This window comes from Tachyglossus aculeatus, chromosome 1 (genome assembly GCF_015852505.1).
Source record: "Tachyglossus aculeatus isolate mTacAcu1 chromosome 1, mTacAcu1.pri, whole genome shotgun sequence".
NCBI classification, from domain to species: domain Eukaryota; kingdom Metazoa; phylum Chordata; class Mammalia; order Monotremata; family Tachyglossidae; genus Tachyglossus; species Tachyglossus aculeatus.
Genome location: NC_052066.1, coordinates 62303419 through 62324910, shown reverse-complemented (window position 1 = coordinate 62324910; position 21492 = coordinate 62303419). Strand labels below are relative to the sequence as shown.

At 45.1% G+C, this 21492-nt stretch overlaps 1 non-coding gene across 1 annotated transcript; it reads left to right on the top strand.

Moving 5' to 3' along the window:
- Positions 1–4985: 4985 nt before the first annotated feature.
- On the top strand, positions 4986–5123 carry LOC119935756. Its single transcript, XR_005453435.1, has one exon. It is a non-coding gene; the product is annotated as a small nucleolar RNA SNORA7 (small nucleolar RNA).
- Positions 5124–21492: the final 16369 nt, after the last annotated feature.

The following is a 21492-nucleotide window of genomic DNA, read 5'->3' as shown; positions in this document are numbered from 1 at the left end:
AATAATAATAATGGTATTTGTTAAATTTTTACTACGTATCAAACACTGTTCTAAGTGTTGGGGGAGATACAAAGTAATCAGGTTCAACACAGTCCCTGTCCCACATGTAGCTCACACTCTTAATCCCCATTTTACAGATGAGGTGACTGAGGCACAGAGAAGTGAAGCGTCTTGCCCAAGGTCACACAGAAGACAAGTGGCAGAGCCAGGACTAGATTCCAGGCCCGTGCTCTAGCCACAAGACCATGCTGCTTCCCAGCAGTTCAATGCTACAGTGCAGAGTGCTTAATACAGCGCTTTGCACCCGGAAAGCACTCAATAAATAAATATTTATTTATTTTACTTGTACATATTTATTCTATTTACTTTATTCTGTTAATATGGTTTGTTTTGTTCTCTGTCTCCCCCTTCTAGACTGCGAGCCCACTGTTGGGTAGGGACCGTCTCTATATGTTGCCAACTTGTACTTCCCAAGCGCTTGGTCCAGTGCTCTGCACACAGTAAGCACTCAATAAATACGATTGAATGAATGAATGAATAAATAAATAGCATTGTTTGGTCACTGAAGTTATGGGAATGAAGGTGAAAAAGTCTAGCAGCAACGTTATATCCAGGAGACAGCACTGCTTGTAGTCATTAAAGTACCCTCCCTTCGCTCTGTGTGGTTTCTGTTTTTCTGGCCACTTTCTCAGGGCTTTTCTTAGCAACATTTGCCTCTGTCAGGAGTTTAAGGTCAAGTTCATCCTGGAGGCTCAGGAACAAAAACTCCAGAGCGAGCCAAAAAAATTCCTAGAAAAGCAGGCCGCTGAGAGGGTGTGGGGAGGTTTCCTGGGAGATGGGGGGAACTGGGACACAGTCATTAAGTGGGTAGGGTCGTCTACTTCCCAACTGGACTGCTTGGGGACTAATCATAATAATTGTGGTATTTGTTAAGCACTATGTGCCAAGAACTGCGAGCCCGTTGTTAGGTAGGGGCCGTCTCTATATGTTGCCAATTTGTACTTCCCGAGCACTTAGTACAATGCTCTGCACACAGTAAGTGCTCAATAAATACGATTGAATGAACTATACTAAGCATTGGGTAATCAATGGGTAACAGCATGGCCTAGTGGACTTGGGCCTGGAAGTGGGATCTAATCTCAGCTCTGCCACTCCTCTGCTGTGCGACCTTGGGCAAGTCCCTTCACTTCTCTGGGCCTCAGTTCCCTCATGTGTAAAATGGGGAGTAGGTCTGTGAGCCCCAGTGCTGAGAATAATAATAATAATGATGATGGCATTTATTAAGCACTTACTATGTGCAAAGCACTGTTCTAAGTGCTGGGGAGGTTACAAGGTGATCAGGTTGTCCCACGGGGGGCTCACAGTCTTAATCCCCATTTTACAGATGAGGTAATGGAGGCTCAGAGACGTTAAGTGACTTGCCCAAAGTCACACAGCTGACAATTGGCGGAGATGGGATTTGAACCCGTGACCTCTGACTCCAAAGCCCGGGCTCTTTCAGTGCTTGGCACATAGTAAGTGCTTAATAAATGCCATTATTATTAATATTATTATTATATGGGACATGGACTGTGTTCAACTTGATTAGCTACTACCTACCCTAGCGGTTAGTACAGGGCCTGGAACACAGTAAGGGCTTAACAAAAAAAAAAAAAAGTCTGATGATAGACCTGTCCACAGTATAAATGGAAGGAGATGAGTAATAATAAAAATAATAATGATAATAATAACAATAATAATAATAATGGTAGTTGTTAAGTGCTATGTGCCAAGCACTGTTTTAAGCACTGGAGAAGATACAAATTTATCAGGTTGGGCACAGTCCCTGTCCCACACGGGAATCACAATCTCAATCCCCATTTTACAGATAACAATAATAATAATAATGATGGCATTTATTAAGCGTTTACTATGTGCAAAGCACTGTTCTAAGCGCTGGGGAGGTTACAAGGTGATCAGATTGTCCCACGAAGGGCTCCCAGTCTTAATCCCCATTTTACAGATGAGGGAACTGAGGCCCAGAGAAGCGAATGACTTGCTCAAGGTCACACAGCAGACAAGCGGCAGAGCCAACATAAGAACTCATGCCCGTTGGACTCCCAAGCCAATGTTCTATCCATTACACCATGCTGCTTCTCATTACGTCACGATTTCTTGTTTTACAGAGGAAACAGAGCCACAGAGAAGCTAAGTGATTTGGCCAAGGTCCCACAGCAGACAGGTGATGGCGAAGTTGGGATTAGAACCCAGGTCCTCTGACCTCTAGGCCCACCTCTTTCCACTGGGTTACACTTCTTTCCAATCAGTGGTGAGCTTTTGGCCCTCCGCAAAGTGGACAGGTTGAGCAGGAATAGACTGTGAGCCCACTGTTGGGTAGGGACTGTCTCTATATGTTCCCAAATCGTACTTTCCAAGCGCATAGTACAGTGCTCTGCACACAGTAAGCACTCAATAGATACGATTGAATAAATGAATGAAAAGCAGCTAGCCCAGACAATGACAACTGCAGCAGTGACGAAGTTCAAACACCGAACCAATGTCAGCCCTGTGCTGCGCTCACTTTTGCTACAGACCTAAAACTCCTAGCCCACTGTTGGGTAGGGACTGTCTCTATATGTTGCCAACTTGTACTTCCCAAGTGCTTAGTACAGTGCTCTGCATACAGTAAGCGCTCAATAAATACGATTGATTGATTGATTGATTGATTTCCACACACTTCACAATGTCCCACAAATGTCAGTCAGTCGTATTTACTGTGCGCCAAGTAGCACACAGGATGTGGGCCAGAGGTCAACGGCGAGATAGATGAGATGGAGGTACAGTGAGAGGGCTGGCATTAGAGGAGGAAAGTTTGCGAGCTGGGTTGTAGTCGGCCCGGAACCCCGTCCCTCTTCGTATCCAGCAGACAATTACTCTCCCCCCGCTTCAAAAAGTTATTGAAGGCACGTCTCCTCCAAGATGCCTTCCCTGGCTCTGCCCTCATTTCCTCTCCTCCCACTCCTGTGTCGCTTGAACTTGGATTTGCTCCCTCTAGTTACCCCTCCCTCACCCCCACAACACTCCCGTACATATCCGCAAATCAATTATTTCTATTGTCCGTCTCCCCGTCTAGACTGTAAGCTCACTGCACTCAAGGAATGTATCGACCAATTCTGTTGTACTGTGTACACAGAGAGCACCCAGAAAGTGCCCAGTAATACCACTGGTTTCTTGATTGTCTACAAGCAGAATAGGAAGTACCGTGACTACATCCCCTGAAGCTGTGGCAAGTAGGAGTAGTGATAATGTTTATTAAGCGATTACTTAACGCTAGAAGAGATCGCAGTTAGCAATTAGAATAGTCCCTTGCCCTCTGGGGAGGTTTAGAGGGGAGAGAGGAAGGGGGCTAATAGTAAGAGACCCTAAAGGACGTTCTCCACCCCACCTCCCTCATAGAGTCACAAAGTCCAACGAGTTACAGAGGCAATTTAGGTGCATAGTAAGTGCTCAATAAATACGACTGAATGAAGGGCTGACTGAATGAATAGTCCACTCCTACCGTTTGGGAAGTAGGCCTGTGAAGAACCTGTGAGGAAGCTCGTTGTGAACAGGGATCGTGTCTACCAAATCTGTTATAACGCACTCGCCTAACCGTTTAGTAGAGTGCTCTGCACGCAGTAAGCTCTCAGTAAATACCATTGATTGATTGATCGATTAACTCAAACCCTACTGGCCTGTTCAGAGATGGCTCTAGTCTGCTCAGTGCTCTGCACACAGTAAGTCCTCAATAAATACCAATGATTGATTGATCGATTGATTCAAACCCTACAGACCAATTTGGAGACAACCTTGTGAGGAGATTGTCCTAGTAGGCTCAGTGCTCCGCACACAGTAAGGCCTCAATAAACACCATTGATTGATTGATTAATTCAAATAATACTAATAATAATGATGGCATTTATTAAGCGCTTATTGTGTGCAAACCCTACAGGCCTGTTGGGAGACAGCCTTCTGAGGAGATGGTCCTTATCGACTCAGTGCTCCGCACTCAGTAAGGCCTCAACAAAAACCAGTGATTGATTGATTGATTAATTGATTGATTAATTCAAACCCTATTGACCTGTTAGGAAACGGCCCTGTAAGGGACGGGCCTAGTCAGCTCCCTGGAGGACACCACACAAACACCCATTCACAAAGCCCTACAAGCCATGGGTTTTTCATGGAGTCGATTCAAACCTTGTGCCCAGAATTTCTTAAAATGAAATGATTTTCCCTTTACTGCACAGCTGGGCAAACTAAAATAAACTGTGCCTATTTTGCAGTTGTATATCGAAAGCCTTAACTCTATCCTGTAAATATTCCAAAGCATTATGTTGTTGGTTTAGTAGAGACTACAATAAAGGGATTGTTATAAGATTTGGTGGGTAACTTGCTTTCCCAGTGGAAGAGCATTTGACCTTCTGTTCAAAAAGGGAGGCTCCTTTTCATCTGGTTTCAATTCTTTTATTTGTGCACCTTGTCATATTTGTTATTGAATTCCTTGTTTCTTCTTGTTGTTTCATGTTCCGTGTTCCAGTGATTTATGAGAAATTGCTGATCCAGATGTTATCTTTGGCATTCGGGGACTGTGTAGAGAGTCAAGAATGCTGAGAAAGTAAATGGGATTTTGAACTGTATAATGTCCAACCTCCGTGGTTGTTGGATCAAATGAAGAAATAGGCCAGAGAGGACTTTTTCCTTCATAATAAACACTCTTCTAATGGTGGGGAGGGGAGTGAAGTCTCTCTTCTTTTTATTATTTTGGAAGGAAAGCTAGGTCCCATGGCATTGCAGAGAAATTCAGAGAAAATTGGAGCAGCTAACATCGAAGTTTTGTGGTAAAACCCAAAAGGAACACAACTTTCAGGGCACATTAGCAAACTGGTTTGGCTAAACGGTAGAAGTGGACTATTCATTCATTCATTCCTTCGTTCAATCGTATTTATTGAGCACTTACTAAGTACAGACAACTCTCAGGGTCACACCTGGAGAGTTTCGAGTACTCTACCAGTCTCGACTATGGAAGGGAGAGTCAAGCAGAGGCCTACCCATTCCATTCCTAGCTTGGGCAGTGGCTAGCGAGTGGCAGGCAATCGGCTACAAGTCAAAACTCCCCTGTGCTGGGCAGCAGCAGCCCGGGAGAGAGTTGAGGGTGGAGACTCAGGTTTACTGCATGGAAGGAGGCAATGGTAAACCGCTCCTGTATTTTTACCAATAAAACTCCATGGATACACTATCAGAGCGATTGCAGATGGAGAGCAGGGTGTTCTGGAAGAGATGTGTCGATGGAGTCGCTATGGGTTGGACATGACTCAGCGGCACAAGACAACAACAACAATATGTACAGAGCTCTGTACTAAGCTCTAAGGACAACAATAAAATGGAACTGTGTGGGCCTGGGAATCAGGGGACCTGGATTCTAACTCTGGCTCTACTCTTGGCCTGCTGTGTGACATGGGCAAGTTACTTAACTTCACTGGGCCTCAGGTGCCTCCTCTGCAAAACAGGAATTCGATACCTGTTTTTTTTTAATGGCATTTATTAAGCGCTTACTATATGCAAAGCACTGTTCTAAGCGCTGGGGAGGTTACAAGGTGATCAGGTTGTCCCACAGGGGGCTCACAGTCTTAATCCCCATTTTACAGATGAGGGAACTGAGGCACGGAGAAGTGAAGTGACTTGCCCAAAGTCACACAGCTGACAAGTGGCGGAGCCCGGATTTGTGTTCTCTCTCCTCCTTAGACTGTGAATCCTTTGTGATACTGGGATGGTGCCCAATAATAATAATGGCATTTATTAAGCGCTTACTATGTGCAAAGCACTGTTCTAAGCGCTGATCTGATTGTCTTATCTCTACCCCAGCGCTTAGTATAATGCTCAGCACATGGAAAGCACTTAACAAGGCCCCTTCAAGGCCCTACTGAGAGCTCACCTCCTCCAGGAGGCCTTCTCAGACTGAGCCCCCTCCTTCCTCTTCCGCTCCTCCCCCGTCCATCCCCCCCGCCTTACCTCCTTCCCTTCTCCACAGCACCTGTATATATGTATACATGTTTGTACGTATTTATTACTCTATTTATTTTACTTGTACATATTTATTCTATTTACTTTATTTTGTTAATATGTTTTGTTTTGTTCTCTGTCTCCCCCTTCTAGACTGTGAGTCCATTGTTGGGTAGGAACCGTCTCTATATGTTGCCAACTTGCACTTCCCAAGTGCTTAGTACAGTGCTCTGCACACAGTAAGTGCTCAATAAATACGATTGAATGAATGAATGAATGAAATACCACAGTTATTATAAGATTATTCTTTCATTGCTACTACACCAGGTACTTGACCTCTCCTAAAATCTTACCTTCCAGTGTTTTCCAATGATCAACTGAGCCCACAAACTTTGAGTTACCTTCCTAGGCTGTGATGTTTTACCTCATCCCGATTGGAATTTGCACGGCTATCACTCCCATGGATTTTGGGTAGCTAAAGAGATGCACCAATGCATCTACAAATCAATCATTGTAGAACTGTATTTTCTAGAGCTATACATCTCCAACTTGTTTGAAGACATAAAGACATAAAAGGAAATTAAAGAACGTTCTTTAAATAACTCAGGTATTAGAGAAAAATGAGTTTTTCCCTTTGGTGGAGAGGGGTTAAGGTATAATAATGATGGTATTATAAGTGCATACTATGTGTCAAGCACTATTGTAAGCGCTGGGGTAGATACATGTTCATTAGTTTAGACACAGTCCCTGTCCCACTTGGGGCTACAAGTCTCAGTAGGAGAGCGATCATAGATTGAATCCCCATTTTACACATGGAAACTGAGGCTATTTTATTTTATACTCTATTTTATTAATGATGTGCATATAGCTCTAATTCTATTTATTCTGACGGTTTTGACACCTGTCTACATGTTTTGTCTTGTTGTCTGTCTCCCCCTTCTAGACTGTGAGCCCACTGTTGGGTAGGGACTGTCTCTATGTTGCCAACTTGGACTTCCCAAGCGCTTAGTACAGTGCTCTGCACACAGTAAGCACTCAATAAATACGATTGATTGATTGATTGAGGCAAGGAGAAGTTAATTGATTTTCCCAAGGTCACATAATAGACAAGTGGTGGAGCCGGGATTAGAACCCTGATCTTCTGATCCCAGGCCTGTGCTCTTTCAATTAGGTCACACTGTTTCCCCATAATATTTTCCTGTACCTCTACAGCAGCTTGAGCTGTATAGGATGACAGAGTAGGAATTCAATCGTATTTATTGGGCGCTTACTATGCACAAAGTACTGTACTAAGCACTTGGGAGAATATGACACAACAGACATTTCCTGTCCACAACGAGCTCACAGTCAAGAGGAGCCACTATAAAATGGGAAAGATTTACTTAAACCTTTATTAAGGTGCAGTAGTTTCCACACTAAGGAATTGGCTTCCCCCGCATCGTAGAGAACAATGGGTTGGGTGGTGAGTGGCTATTTTCTGATCCCACTGGAGTTCAAGAAATAACAGAAAAAGCCTTCACATCAGAAGAATAGCAAGAATTTCCTGACGATGAACTGTGACCAAGCAGATGGAGCAGGATGATGATGATGATGATGATTCTGCTTTGCACATAGTAAGTGCTTAACAAATACCATTATTATTATTCATTCATTCATTCAATCATATTTATTGAGTGCTTACTGTGTGCAGAGCACTGTTCTAAGAGCTTGGGAAGTACAAGTTGGCAACATATAGAGACGGTCCCTATCCAACAACTGGCTCACAGTCTAGAAGGGGGAGACAGACAACAAAACAAAACATGTGGACAGGTGTCAAGTCGTCAGAACAAATAGAATTAAAGCTAAATGCGCATCATAAACAAAATAAATAGAATAGTAAATATGTACAAGTAAAATAAATAGAGTAATAAATCTGTACAAACATATATACAGGTGCTGTGTGGAGGGGAAGGAGGTAGGGTGGGGGGGTTGGGGAGGGGGAGAGGAAGGAGGGGGTTCAGTGTGGGAAGGCCTCCTGGAGGAGGTGAGCTCTCAGAAGGGCTTTGAAGGGAGGAAGAGAGTTAGCTTGGAGGATGTGTGGAGGGAGGGAATTCCAGGCCAGGAGGAGGACGTCGACGGCAGGACAGGTGAGAACGAGGCCCAGTGAGGAGGTTAGCGATGGCAGAGGAGCGGAGGGTGCGGGCTGGGCTGGAGAAGGAGAGAAGGGAGGTGAGGTAGGAGGGGGCGAGGGGATGGACAGCCTTGAAGCCCAGAGTGAAGAGTTTTTGCTTGATGCTTAGGTTGACAGGCAGCCACTGGAGATTTTTGAGGAGGGGAGATGAAGGTGATTGTGATATTTGTTATAAGTGTTTACTGTGTGCCAGGCACTGTTCTAAGCGCCAGGGTAGGTACAAGCAAATCAGGTTGGACACAGTCCTTGCCACCGCCATGGGACTCACAGTCTCGATCCCCATTTTACAAATGAGGGAACTGAGGCCCAGAGAAGTGAAGTGACTCGCCCAAGGTCACACAGCAGAGAAGCGGCAGAACTGGGATTAAGAACCCAGGTCCTTCTGTCTCCCAGGCCCGTGGTCTATCCATTAGACCTCGCAGTTTCTCCAGCAGAGCGAGGAATCCTTTCTCTGGATTGTTCTAAGAAAAAGGCTCCAGTTCTGGGCTGTGTTCTGCATTAGCATAATCCCTCCTCAATCCTACAGGTCTCAGAAAGCCTGCCCTAGGAACTCCTCCCCACCAGTTTTAATTAATCAATCAATCAATCAATCATATTTATTGAGCGCTTACTGTGTGCAGAGCACTGTACTAAGTGCTTGGGAATTACAAGTTGGCAACGTATAGAGACAGCTCCTACCCAACAGTGGGCTCACAGTCTAAGGCACTCGATCAGTTCTCATCAATTGTGAGAAACAGCGTGGCTCAGTGGAAAGAGGCCGGGTTTGGGAGTCAGAGGTCCTGGGTTCTAATCCCGACTCCACCAGTACTCCGCAAATCACTCCGCTTCTCTGGGCCTCAGTTACCTCATCTGGACAATGGGGATGAAGACTGTGAGCCCCAAGTGGGACAAGCTAATAGCCTTGTATCTATCCCAGCGCTTAGAACAGTGCTTGGCACATAGTAAGGGCTTATTTGTTCTGACGACTTGACACCCGTCCACATGTTTTGTTTTGTTGTCTGTCTCCCCCTTCTAGACTGTGAGCCCATTAGACTGTAGGGACCATCTCTATATGTTGCCAACTTGGACTTCCCAAGCGCTTAGTACAGTGCTCTGCACACAGTAAGCGCTCAATAAATACGATTGAATGAATGAATGAATGAACAAATACCAACATTATTATTATTATTCTCCCCTTCCTACCTTTCCTCCTGCACCTCCCACCCCCTACCCAGCCCAAACTCTTTGCTCCTCTAACACCAACCTACTTACTACACTTTCATTCATTCATTCATTCAATCTTATTTATTGAGCACTTACTGTGGGCAGAGCACTGTACTAAGCGCTTGGGAAGTACAAGTTGGCAACATATAGAGACGGTCCCTACCCAACAGTGGGCTCACAGTCTAGAAGACGGTGGAGGTACACCTCCACCTCATCTCTCTTGCCATCAACTCCTCGCTCAATTTATTTTTCCCGTGGTATTTGTTAAATGTTTACTAGGCACCAGGCACTCTGCTAGGCACTGAGGAAGATACGAGCTAGTCAGGTTGGACACAGTCCCACCTGGGGCTCACAGTCTTAAACTCCATTTTTCATTTTACAGCGGAGATTTTACAGATGAGGTAACTGAGGCACTGAGAGGTTTAGGTGATATGCCCAAGGTCACACAACAGATAAGTACAATTTGGCAACAAATGGAGACAATCCCTACCCAATGGGCTCACGGTCTAGAAGGGGGAGATAGACAACAAAACAAAACAAAGCAAGTGGGCAGGCATCAATAGCATCAATGTAAATAAATAGAATTATTTATTTATTATTCATTTATTTATTACTTATTTATTATTGATTATTATTATTTATTATTTTGCAGAGAAGCAGCATGGCTCAGTGGAAAGAGCACGGGCTTTAGAGTCAGAGGTCATGGGTTCAAGTCCCGGCTCTGCCAATTATCAGCTGTGTGACTTTGGGCAAGTCACTTCACTTCTCTGGGCCTCAGTTCCCTCATCTATGAAATGGTGATGAAGACTGTGAGCCCTATGTGGGACAACCTGATTACCTTGTAACTATCCCAGCGCTTAGAACAGTGTTTGGCACATAGTAAGTGCTTAACAAATACCAACATTAGAGAAACAGCGTGGTTCAGTGGAAAGAGCACAGGCTTTGGAGTCAGAGCTCAGGGGTTCAAATCCCTGCTCCACCAACTGTCAGCTGTGTGACTTTGGGCAAGTCACTTCACTTCTCTGGGCCTCAGTTACCTCATCTGTAAAATGGGGATTAAAACTGTCAGCCCCCCGTGGGACAACCTGATCATCTTATAACCTCCCCAGCGCTTAGAACAGTGCTTTGTACATAGTAAGCGCTTAACAAATACCATTATTATTATTGTTATTATTACAATATAACAATAAGCAGACACATCCCCTGCCCATGGTGAGTTTACACTTTAGCGGAGACGTTCAGGCTCATGCTCTACCCAGCAGGCCACACTACCATTGATGTAAGAAGTTCTTTGGCAATCCCACGGTCTCACAAAGCCTATAAGTGCATTACAGCTTCCAGCTATCATTCCGATAACACATCTCATTGCGGAGATTATAAAAAAGGGTGTCATTCTTCTAGACTGTGAGCCCACTGTTGGGTAAGGACCGTCTCTACGTGTTGCCAACTTGTACTTCCCAAGCGCTTAGTACAGTGCTCTGCACACAGTAAGCGCTCAATCAATACGATTGAATTCAGCAGTGCTACTTTGGATGTGTCTTTCTTTGCCACAAAAGAACATGAAATATAAACCTTGACCGTGGCTACCTGGATCATTTCCATCCAGAGGAGTTTCAACTGATGAAGACTGTGAGCCCCACGTGGGACAACCTGATCACCTTGTATCCCCCCCAGTGCTTAGAACAGTGCTTTGCACATAGTAAGTGCTTAATAAATGCCATTAAAAAAAAACAGAGCCCGGGCTTTGGAGTCAGAGGTTGTGGGTTCTAATCCCACCTCCACCACTTGTCAGCTGAGGGACCTTGGGCAAGTCACTTGACTTCTCTGTGCCTCAGCTACCTCATCTGTAAAATGGGGATTAAGACTGTGAGCCCCACGTGGGACAACCTGATCACCTTGTATCTCCCCACCAGTGCTTAGAACAGTGCTCTGCACATAGTAAGCACTTAATAAATGCCATTAAAAAAAAAGAGCCCGGGCTTTGGAGTCAGAGGTCATGAGTTCGAATCCCACTCCACCACTTGTCAGCTGAGAGACCTTGGGCGAGCCACTTCTCTGTGCCTCAGTTACCTCATCTGTCAAATGGGATTAAGACTGTGAGCCCCACCTGGGACAGCCTGATCACCTTGTATCCCCCCCAAACTTAGAACAGTGCTTTGTACACAGTAAGCGCTTAACAAATACCATAATCATCATCATCATCAACTGATGGAGGAAATAGTTCTCCGCACTCCAAAAAATCCACACAGTGGATTTGAAGAGGTCGTGTGGTACTGTTTCACTTAAAAGAAGCAGTGAGGCCTAGAGGGAGAGCACTGGGCTGGAAGTCAGAAGGACCGGGGTTCTAATCCCATCCACCTTCGTATCAAACAAAAATTCCTCTCCATTGGCTTTAAAGCACTACATCGCCTTGCCCCCTCCTAGCTCACCTCGCTTCTCTCCTCCCACAACCCAACCCACACGCTTCTCTCCTCAGGTGCTAACTTTCCTCCATCTCACCTGTCTCATTGCCGACCCTGAGCCCACTGTTGGGTAGGGACTGTCTCTATATGTTGCCAACTTGTACTTCCCAAGCGCTTAGTACAGTGCTCTGCACACAGTAAGCGCTCAATAAATACGATTGATGATGACGACCCCTGGCCCACGTCCTGCCTCTGGCCTGGAATTCCCTCCCTCCTCTAATCCAACAGACAACCACTCTCCCCGGCTTCAAAGCCTTATGGAAGACATCTCCAAGAGGCCTTCCCAGACTAAGCCCCACTTTTCCTCATCTCCCACTCCCTTCTGCGTCGCCCTGCCTTGCTCCCTTTGTTCTCCCCCCATCCCTGCCCCGAAGCACTTATGTACATATCTGCAATTTTATTTATTTGTATTGGTATCTGTCTCCCTCACTCTAGAATTTGAGCTCTTTGTGGGCAGGGAATGTCACTGTTTATTATTGTATTATACATTCCCAAGAGCTTAGTATGGTCCTCTGCACACGGTAAGTGCTCAGTAAATATGATTGAATGAATGAATAAATGAATAATCCTGGCTCTGTTGCTTATCTGCTGCGTGACCTTGGGAAAGTCACTTCTCTGGGCCTCACTAAGAGCTTAGTATGGTGCTCTGCACACGGTAAGCGCTCAATAAATATGATTGAATGAATGAATAAATGAATAATCCTGGCTCTGTTGCTTATCTGCTGCGTGACCTTGGGAAAGTCACTTCTCTGGGCCTCAGTTACCTCATCTGTAAAATGGGGATTAAGAGTATAATCTCAAAGTGGGACTTGGACAGTGTCCAACCTGATTAGCTTGTATCCACCCCAGCGCTTAGTACAGTGCCTGGCACAGAGTAAGCGCTTAACAGATACCATAAAAATAAAAAAAATTCATTCTAATTTCCCTAAAGCGAGGCTCAGTGGAAAGAGCCTGGGCTTTGGAGTCAGAGGTCATGGATTCTAATCCCAGCTCCGCCAGTTATCAGCTGTGTGATTTTGGGCAAGTCACTTCACTTCTCTGGGCCTCAGTTACCTCATCTGTAAAACGGGGATTAAGACTGTGAGCCCCCCGTGGGACAACCTGATCACCTCGTAACCTCCCCAGCGCTTAGAACAGTGCTTTGCACATAGTAAGCGCTTAATAAATGTCATCATCATTATTATTATTAAAGTCCTCGGAGCTCTTCAGTAATGGAAAGCTGCTGGCTCCACCTACTGGAAAATCAATCCAATTACAATTCCAGATTGATAATAATAATAATAATCATAATCATAATAATAATAATCATAATAATATTTGTTAAGCACTTACTATGTGCAAAGCACTGTTCTAAGCTCTGGGGGGATACAAGGTGATCAGGTTGTCCCACATGGAGCTCAGTCTTAATCCCCATTTTACAGATGAGGTAACTGAGGCCCAGAGAAGTTAAGTGACTTGCCCAAGGCCGCATAGCTGATGTGGAATAGGAAACGTTATTTAAATAAGACCTGTTTTTACAAAAGCTAAGACTACTATTTACCGAAGACGTCTTTGTTTATAAACAGTGAAGGCTAGGACTTTTTTTTACAGTATTTGTTAAGCGGCTACTATGCATCAAAGGCAGTTCTAAGTGCTAGGGTAGATACAAAGAGTGTGGCTCAGTGGAAAGAGCCCGGGCTTTGGAGTCAGAGGTCATGGGTTCAAATCCCGACTCCACCAATTGTCAGCTGTGTGGCTTTGGGCAAGTCACTTCACGTCTCTGTGCCTCAGTTATCTCATCTGAAAAATGGGGATTATGACTGTGAGCCCCCCTGTGGGACAACCAGATCACTTTATAACCTCCCCAGCACTTAGAACAGTGCTTTGCATATAGTAAGCACTTAATAAATGCCATCATTATTATCCAAGTTTATCCACTGGATACAGGCCCTGACCCACATGGGATTCACAGTCCCAATTGGAGAGAGGAGCATTTCATCCCCATTTTACAGATGAGGCAACAGGTACAGAGAAGTTAAGTGTTGCCTTATATGTGATATGTTGCCGACTTGTACGTCCCAAGCTCTTAGTACAGTGCTCTGCACACAGTATGCGCTCAATAAATACGATTGAATGAATGAATGAAAGTGACTTGCCCATAGTCACACAGCGGACATACGGCAGAGCTGGGATTAGAACCCAGGGCCTCTGACTCCCAGGCTCTACGTGCTTTCCATTAGGCCTTGATGCTTCTCCAGAAAACCCTTTGGAAGATCTGTCTCTTTAATCCCTTGCTCGAAACCTAGTTAATTTACAGGAGGAGGAGGAGGAGGAGGAGTAACAGTATGTATGAAGTGCCTTCTGAGTGCAGTGTGTTATATTAAGCACATTCTACTCTCTCTTGCTTATACTATGAGCTCCATGTGGGACCGGGATTGGGTCCAGCCTGATAAACTTGTATCTACCCCAGCACTTAGAACAGTGCTTACTACATAGTAACTGCCTAATGAGTATCATTATTGTTATTAGGAAAGCACAACAAAAGCGCAACGCAATGAGCTTCACTCCCCAGCCCACCTGGAACTTTTAATTTGTCAAGTTCCCCTTTCATGGGCCTGGGCGTCAGAGTCCCAGGGTTCTGACGGGCTCTGGAGTCAGAGGTCGTGGGTTCAAATCCCGGCTCCGCCAATTGTCAGCTGTGTGACTTTGGGCAAGTCACTTAACTTCTCTGGGCCTCAGTTACCTCATCTGTAAAATGGGGAATAAGACTGTGAGCCCCCCGTGGGACAACCTGATCACCTTGTAATCTCCCCAGCACTTAGAACAGTGCTGTGCACATAGTAAGCGCTTAATAGTAAGCCCTCCCCCTCGTCCCCCTCTCCATCCCCCTCATCTTACCTCCTTCCCTTCCCCACAGCACCTGTATATATGTATATATGTCTGTACATATTTTTTACTCTATTTATTTTACTTGTACATATCTATTCTATTTATTTTATTTTGTTAGTATGTTTGGTTTTGTTCTCTGTCTACCGCTTTTAGACTGTGAGCCCGCTGTTGGGTAGGGACTGTCTCTATATGTTGCCAACTTGTACTTCCCAAGCGCTTAGTACAGTGCTCTGCACACAGTAAGCGCTCAATAAATACGATTGATGATGATGATGATTAATAAATGCCATCATTATTATTATTAATCATCACCATCAACACACGAGTGAACAGAGAAGACAGAGGACACGATGCTCCTGAAAGAGGTGACATTCACCACTCCTTCCCTTCCCCACCTGCCACATCTTCTTCCCCCCTTCCTCTCCCCCTCGTCCCCCCTCCATCCCCCCCATCTTACCTCCTTCCCTTCCCCACAGCACCTGTATATATGTATATATGTCTGTACATATTTTTTACTCTATTTATTTATTTTACTTGTACAAATCTATTCTATTTATTTTATTTTGTTTGTATGTTTGGTTTTGTTCTCTGTCTCCCCCTTTTAGACTGTGAGCCCGCTGTTGGGTAGGGACTGTCTCTATATGTTGCCAACTTGTACTTCCCAAGCACTTAGTACAGTGCTCTGCACATAGTAAGCGCTCAATAAATATGATTGATTGATTGATTGATTGATCCCCTCCCTATTTTCAAAAATATTCTCCCGGTGGGTGTGGGCAGAGCTGGTTTCCAAGCGTTGGGCGGGGAAGCTGGTGGGTGGCTGGAGAATCTCAGCCCGGAGCATTCCTTGGCAGGAGGAGACTTGCAAAGTGTGTGTTCTTTGGGAAACTCCCAGGAGCAGCATTTCGACTTCCAAAAGAGTCCAAAAACCAAACCTCTTGGAATCAGTGCGGGGTTGCGGCAGTCCAAGCCCTGCCCAAGGCATGAGGGCAAATCATCATCATCATCATCATCATCATCAATCGTATTTATTGAGCGCTTACTATGTGCAGAGCACTGTACTAAGCGCTTGGGAAGTACAAATTGGCAACATATAGAGACAGTCCCTACCCAACAGTGGGCTCACAGTCTAAAAGGGGGAGACAGAGAACAAAACCAAACATACTAACAAAATAAAATAAATAGAATAGATATGTACAAGTAAAATAAATAAATAAATAAATAAATAAATAAATAGAATAATACATATGTACAAACATATACTTGTCCAGACATTTGTAGAACGGAGGCACAATTCACCCCTAGAGGAAAAGCTCTTACGCGTGGAATGTGTCAGTCACTCAATGGGTCACTTAGTGAGGCTAACAGCATTAGTCCCCATTTTGCAGATGAGGCATGTACATATGTACTTGTACCTATCTATTCTATTTATTTTATTTTGTTAGTATGTTTGGTTTTGCTCTCTGCCTCCCCCTTCTAGACTGTGAGCCCACTGCTGGGTAGGGACTGTCTCTAGGTGTTGCCAACTTGTACTTCCCAAGCACTTAGTACAGTGCTCTGCACTGTATTTTGCAGATGAGGCGTGTACATATGTACTTGTACATATCTATTCTATTTATTTTATTTTGTTAATATGTTTGGTTTTGTTCTCTGTCTCCCCCTTCTAGACTGTGAGCCCACTGTTGGGTAGGGACTGTCTCTAGATGTTGCCAACTTGTACTTCCCAAGTGCTTAGTACAGTGCTCTGCACACAGTAAGCGCTCAATAAATAGGATTGATTGATTGATTGATTAATGAGGCATGGAGTGACTTTGGGCAAGGCATTTCACTTCTCTGTGCCTCAGTTCCCTCATCTGGGGATTATATGTTGCCAACTTGTACTTCCCAAGCGCTTAGTACACTGCTCTGCACACAGTAGGCGCTCAATAAATACGATTGATGATGATGATGATGATAAGACTGTGAGCCCCACATGGGACAACCTGATCACCTTGTAACCTCCCCAGCACTTAGAACGGCGCTTTGCACATAGTAAGCATTTAATAAATACCATTATTATTATTATTATTATTATCATCATTCCACAGCGATTTTGTCTGCTTTGCACATAGCAAGCGCTTAACAAATGCCATCATTATTATTATTATTCTCCATGCCTCAGTTCCCTCATCTGTAAAATGGGGATTAGCACTGTGAACCCACATGGGACAACCTGATTACCTTGTATCCCCCCCTCAGCGCTTAGAACAGTGCTTGGCACATAGTAAGCGCTTAACAAATACCATCATTATTATTATTACTGACTCTATTGTGTTATAATCAATCATTATTATCATTATGGGGAAAATAATTACTATAGCATATTATATAATCAATAATATATTATTATAATCATTAACACTTGTTTATTGTTGGTTATTATATTATTAATTATAATATAATTATTTTGTTATTTCCATATAATAATATTATGGGAAATAATAATAATAATAATAATAATGGTATTTGCCAAGTGCTTACTTAGGCACAGTTCTAAGCGCTGGGTGGGTTATGAGCAAATCGGGTTGGACACAGTCCCTTTCTCTCATGGGGCTCACAGTCTTAGCCCCCATTTTATAGATGAAGTAAATGAGGCACAGAGAAGTGAAGTAACTTGCCCAAGGTCAGACAGCAGACTGACTGCAGAGAAGTCTGACTGCAGAGAAGCAGCGTGGCTCAGTGGAAAGAGCCTGGGCTTTGGAGTCAGAGGTCATGGGTTCGAATCCCGGCTCCACCAACTGGCAGCTGTGTGACTTTGGGCATGGCACTTCACTTCTCTGGGCCTCCGTTACCTCATCTATAAAATGGGGATTAAAACTGTGAGCCCCCCGTGGGACAACCTGATCATGTTGTAACCTCCCCAGCGCTTAGAACAGTGCCTTGCACATAGTAAGCGCTTAACAAATAGCATTATTATTATTATTATTAAGTGACTCCAGGCCTGGGTTGGGCTTAGGCAGAGGATGATCCCAAAGAAGACCAGCTAAGGGGCATTGAGTGGTGGTTGTGCCAAAGGTGAAGAAACTTTATTATAATTCATAATAATAATTATTGTGACATATAAGTGCTTACTATGTGCCAGGCACTATACTAAGTGCCGGGCTGTATACAAGCAAATCGAGTTGGACACAGTCCCTTTCTCTCATGGGGCTCACAGTCTCAACCTCCATTTTACAGATGAGGGAACCGAGGCCCAGAGAAGTGAAGTGACTTGCTCAAGGTCACACAAAAACCAAAGGTGTTCCGGAGAGATGGAGGAGAGGCCGGGGGTGGGAGGGTGTTGGGGGATGGGCAGACAGACAGCCTCGGGGTGGGGTAAAATGGGAGAGGGGAGGCTGCAACTGCAGATGATCAGAGTCAGAGGTCATGGGTTCAAATCCCGGCTCCGCCAACTGTCAGCTGTGTGACTTCGGGCAAGTCACTGAACTTCTCTGTGCCTCAGTTACCTCATCTGGAAAATGGGGATTAAAACTGTGAGCCCCCGGTGGGACAACCTGATCACCTTGTAACCTCCCCAGCGCTTAGAACAGTGCTTTGCACATAGTAAGCGCTTAACAAATACCATCATTATTATAATTATTATTATTATTATTATTATCAGAAACCCAGCAGACAGTAGGGTTTGGGATGGGCCCAGTAGGCGGACCCCAGCCCTGGCCCGACTCAAATTAATGGGGGCATCGCCCTGGCCACCAGATGTACGCTGCGGGACTGGCTAACCGGACCCCAAAATCCTCCCAGACTGAGCCCCTTCCTTCCTCTCCCCCCTCCATCCCCCCATCTTACCTCCTTCCCTTCCCCACAGCACCTGTATATATGTATATATTTATTACTCTATTTATTTATTTAACTTGTTTATATCTATTCTATTTATTTTATTTTGTTAGTATGTTTGGTTTTGTTCTCTGTCTCCCCCTCTTAGACTGTGAGCCCACTGTTGGGTAGGGACTGTCTCTATATGTTGCCAACTTGTACTTCCCAAGCGCTTAGTACAGTGCTCTGCACACAGTAAGTGCTCAATAAATACGATTGATTGATTGATTCCTGTCTCTTTCAGGGGGCCCAAGTCCAAGTGTCATGGACTACTGGAAATTCTCTGACTTTGGCTTCACTGACATTGTGCTCTCTGGTTGCTCCTTCTCAGATTCTTTTGCCGGCTCCTCCTCTGCCTCCCACCCGCTAACTGTGGGAGTTCCTCAAAGCCTAGTTCAGGATCCTCTTCTATTCTCCATCTACACCCACTCCCTTGGAGAACTCACTCGCTCCCACGGCTCCAACCATTATCTCTATGCAGATGATTCCCAAATTTACCTCTCCATCCCTGACCTCTCTCCTTCTCTGCATTCCCACATTTCCTCCTGTCTTCAGGTCATCTCTACTTGAACTCATTCGATCATATTTATTGAGCGCTCACTGTGTGCGGAGCACTGTAATAATAAGAATAATAATGATGGCATTTATTAAGCACTTACTATGTGCAAAGCACTGTTCTAAGTGCTGGGGAGGTTACAAAGTGATCAGGTTGTCCCTCATGGGGCTCACAATCTTAATCGCCATTTTTCCAGATGAGGGAACTGAGGCACAGAGAAGTGAAGTGACTTGCCCACAGTCACACAGCTGAAAATTGGCAGAGCCGGGATTTGAACGCCTGACCTCAGACTCCAAAGCCCGGGCTCTTTCCTACTGAGCCACGCTGCTTCTCTACTGTACTGTACTCTCCACTGTACTAAGCGCTTGGGTGAGTACAATATAATAATAAGCAGACACATTCCCTGCCCACATTGAGCTACTCGAATATCCCACTGACACCTCACACTCCACATGTCCAAAGCAGAACTCGTCATCTTCCCACCAAAACCCTGACCTTTCCCTGACTTTCCCATCACTGTAGATGGCACCACCACCCTCCCTGTCTCACAAGCCTGGAACCCTGGCATTATCTTCGACTCATCATTCTCAGTCAACCCACATATTCAATCTGTCATCAGATCCTGTCAGTGCTACCTTCACAACATCTCTAGAACCTTCCCCTTCTTCTCCATCCAAACTGCTTCCACACTGATCCGGGACTTCTCCTAACCCTTCATCGATCTCGTACTGCTAACCCACAGCCCTGTATCACATCCAATCCGTCACCAAAACCTGCTGGATTCACCTTCATTCATTCAATCATATTCATTGAGCGCTTACTGTGTACAGAGCACTGCACTAAGCGCTTCACAACATCACCAAGATCCTCCCTTTCCTCTCCATCCAAACTGCTACCTTGTTGGTACAATCTCTCATCCTATCCCGACTGGATTACTGCATCAGCCTCCTTTCTGATCGCCCAACCTCTTGTCTCCCCCCGTTCAGTCTATACTTCACTCTGCTGCCCAGATTATCTTTCTACAGAAACGCTCTGGGCAAGTCATCCCCCTCTTCAGAAATCTCCAGTGGTTGCCTATCAACCTTCTCATGAAGCAAAAACTCTTCACTATCGGCTTCAGAGCTGTCCATCACCTCGCCCTCTCCTACCTCACCTCCCTTTTCTCCTTCTCCATCCCAACCTGCACACTCCGCTCCTCTGCTGCTGCTAACCTCCTCACTGGGCCTCCTTCTCGCCTGTTCCGCCGTCAACCCCGGGCCCAAGTCTTCCCTCTGGCCTGGAATGTCTCCCTCCTCACAACCACCAAACCAGCACACTTTCCCCCTTCAAAACCCCCTTCAGAAAAAGTTCATCTACTCCAGGAGGTCTTCCCAGATTGAGCCTCCCTTTTCCTTTGCTCCTCCACTCCGCCCCATCGCCCCGACTCCCTCCCTCCGCTCTACCACCCTCTCCGCCCCAAAGTACTTTAGTATATTTGTACATATTTATGATTCTATTAATTTTATTAATGATGTGCATATTTCTACAATTCTATATATCTATTTTGATGCTACTGATGTCTACTTGTTTTGTTTTGTTGTTTGACTCCCTCCTCTAGACTGTGAGCCTGTTGTTGTGTAGGGATTGTCTCTACCTGTTGTCGAACTGTACTTTCCAAGTGCTTAGTGCAATGCTCTGCACATAGTACACACTCAATAAATATGATTGAATGAACGAATGATCATCTGCACTGTCCGCTTCCTTCACTCTTGAGTACGAGTCGCAGAGCGCCACTAGTAGAAGTGTTTGTACTTTCCAAGCACTTAGTACAATGCTCTGCACACACTAAGCGCTCAGTAAATACGATTGAATGAAATCTAAATATCGGGCCGACTTCATCCACTTCAAACTTATCCTTGCGTGCTTTATCTCTGCCCTCCCCTCTGCCCAGCAAAATTGCTTCTCCACCCTTAGTGACCCCCATGCCCATCGCCCTCACCACTTGTCCCAGATGTTTAACTCCCTCCTCAGGGCCCCTGTACTCCTGCCTCCCCCATCCTTGGCCCCCAATGAGCTGGCCACCTACTTTTTAAAGAAAATTGGCACTACTGGGCGTGAGCTCCCTAAAATCGCCCCTGCCCCTCCTCAGTCCTTCCTCCTTCCTTCCCTTCAACTCTCCCATTTTTCCCAGCAGTATCTCTAGAGATCTCCTGCCTTCTCTCCTCTCCACCCATTGTGCATCCAATGCCATTCCTTCACACCTTATCAAAACACTTGTCCCCTCCCTTCTTCCCTTCCAAACAGCCATCTTCGACTGTACACTCCCTAATGGCTTCTATTCCACTGCTTTCAAACATGCCCATATATCCCCTCTCCTAAAAAGAAAA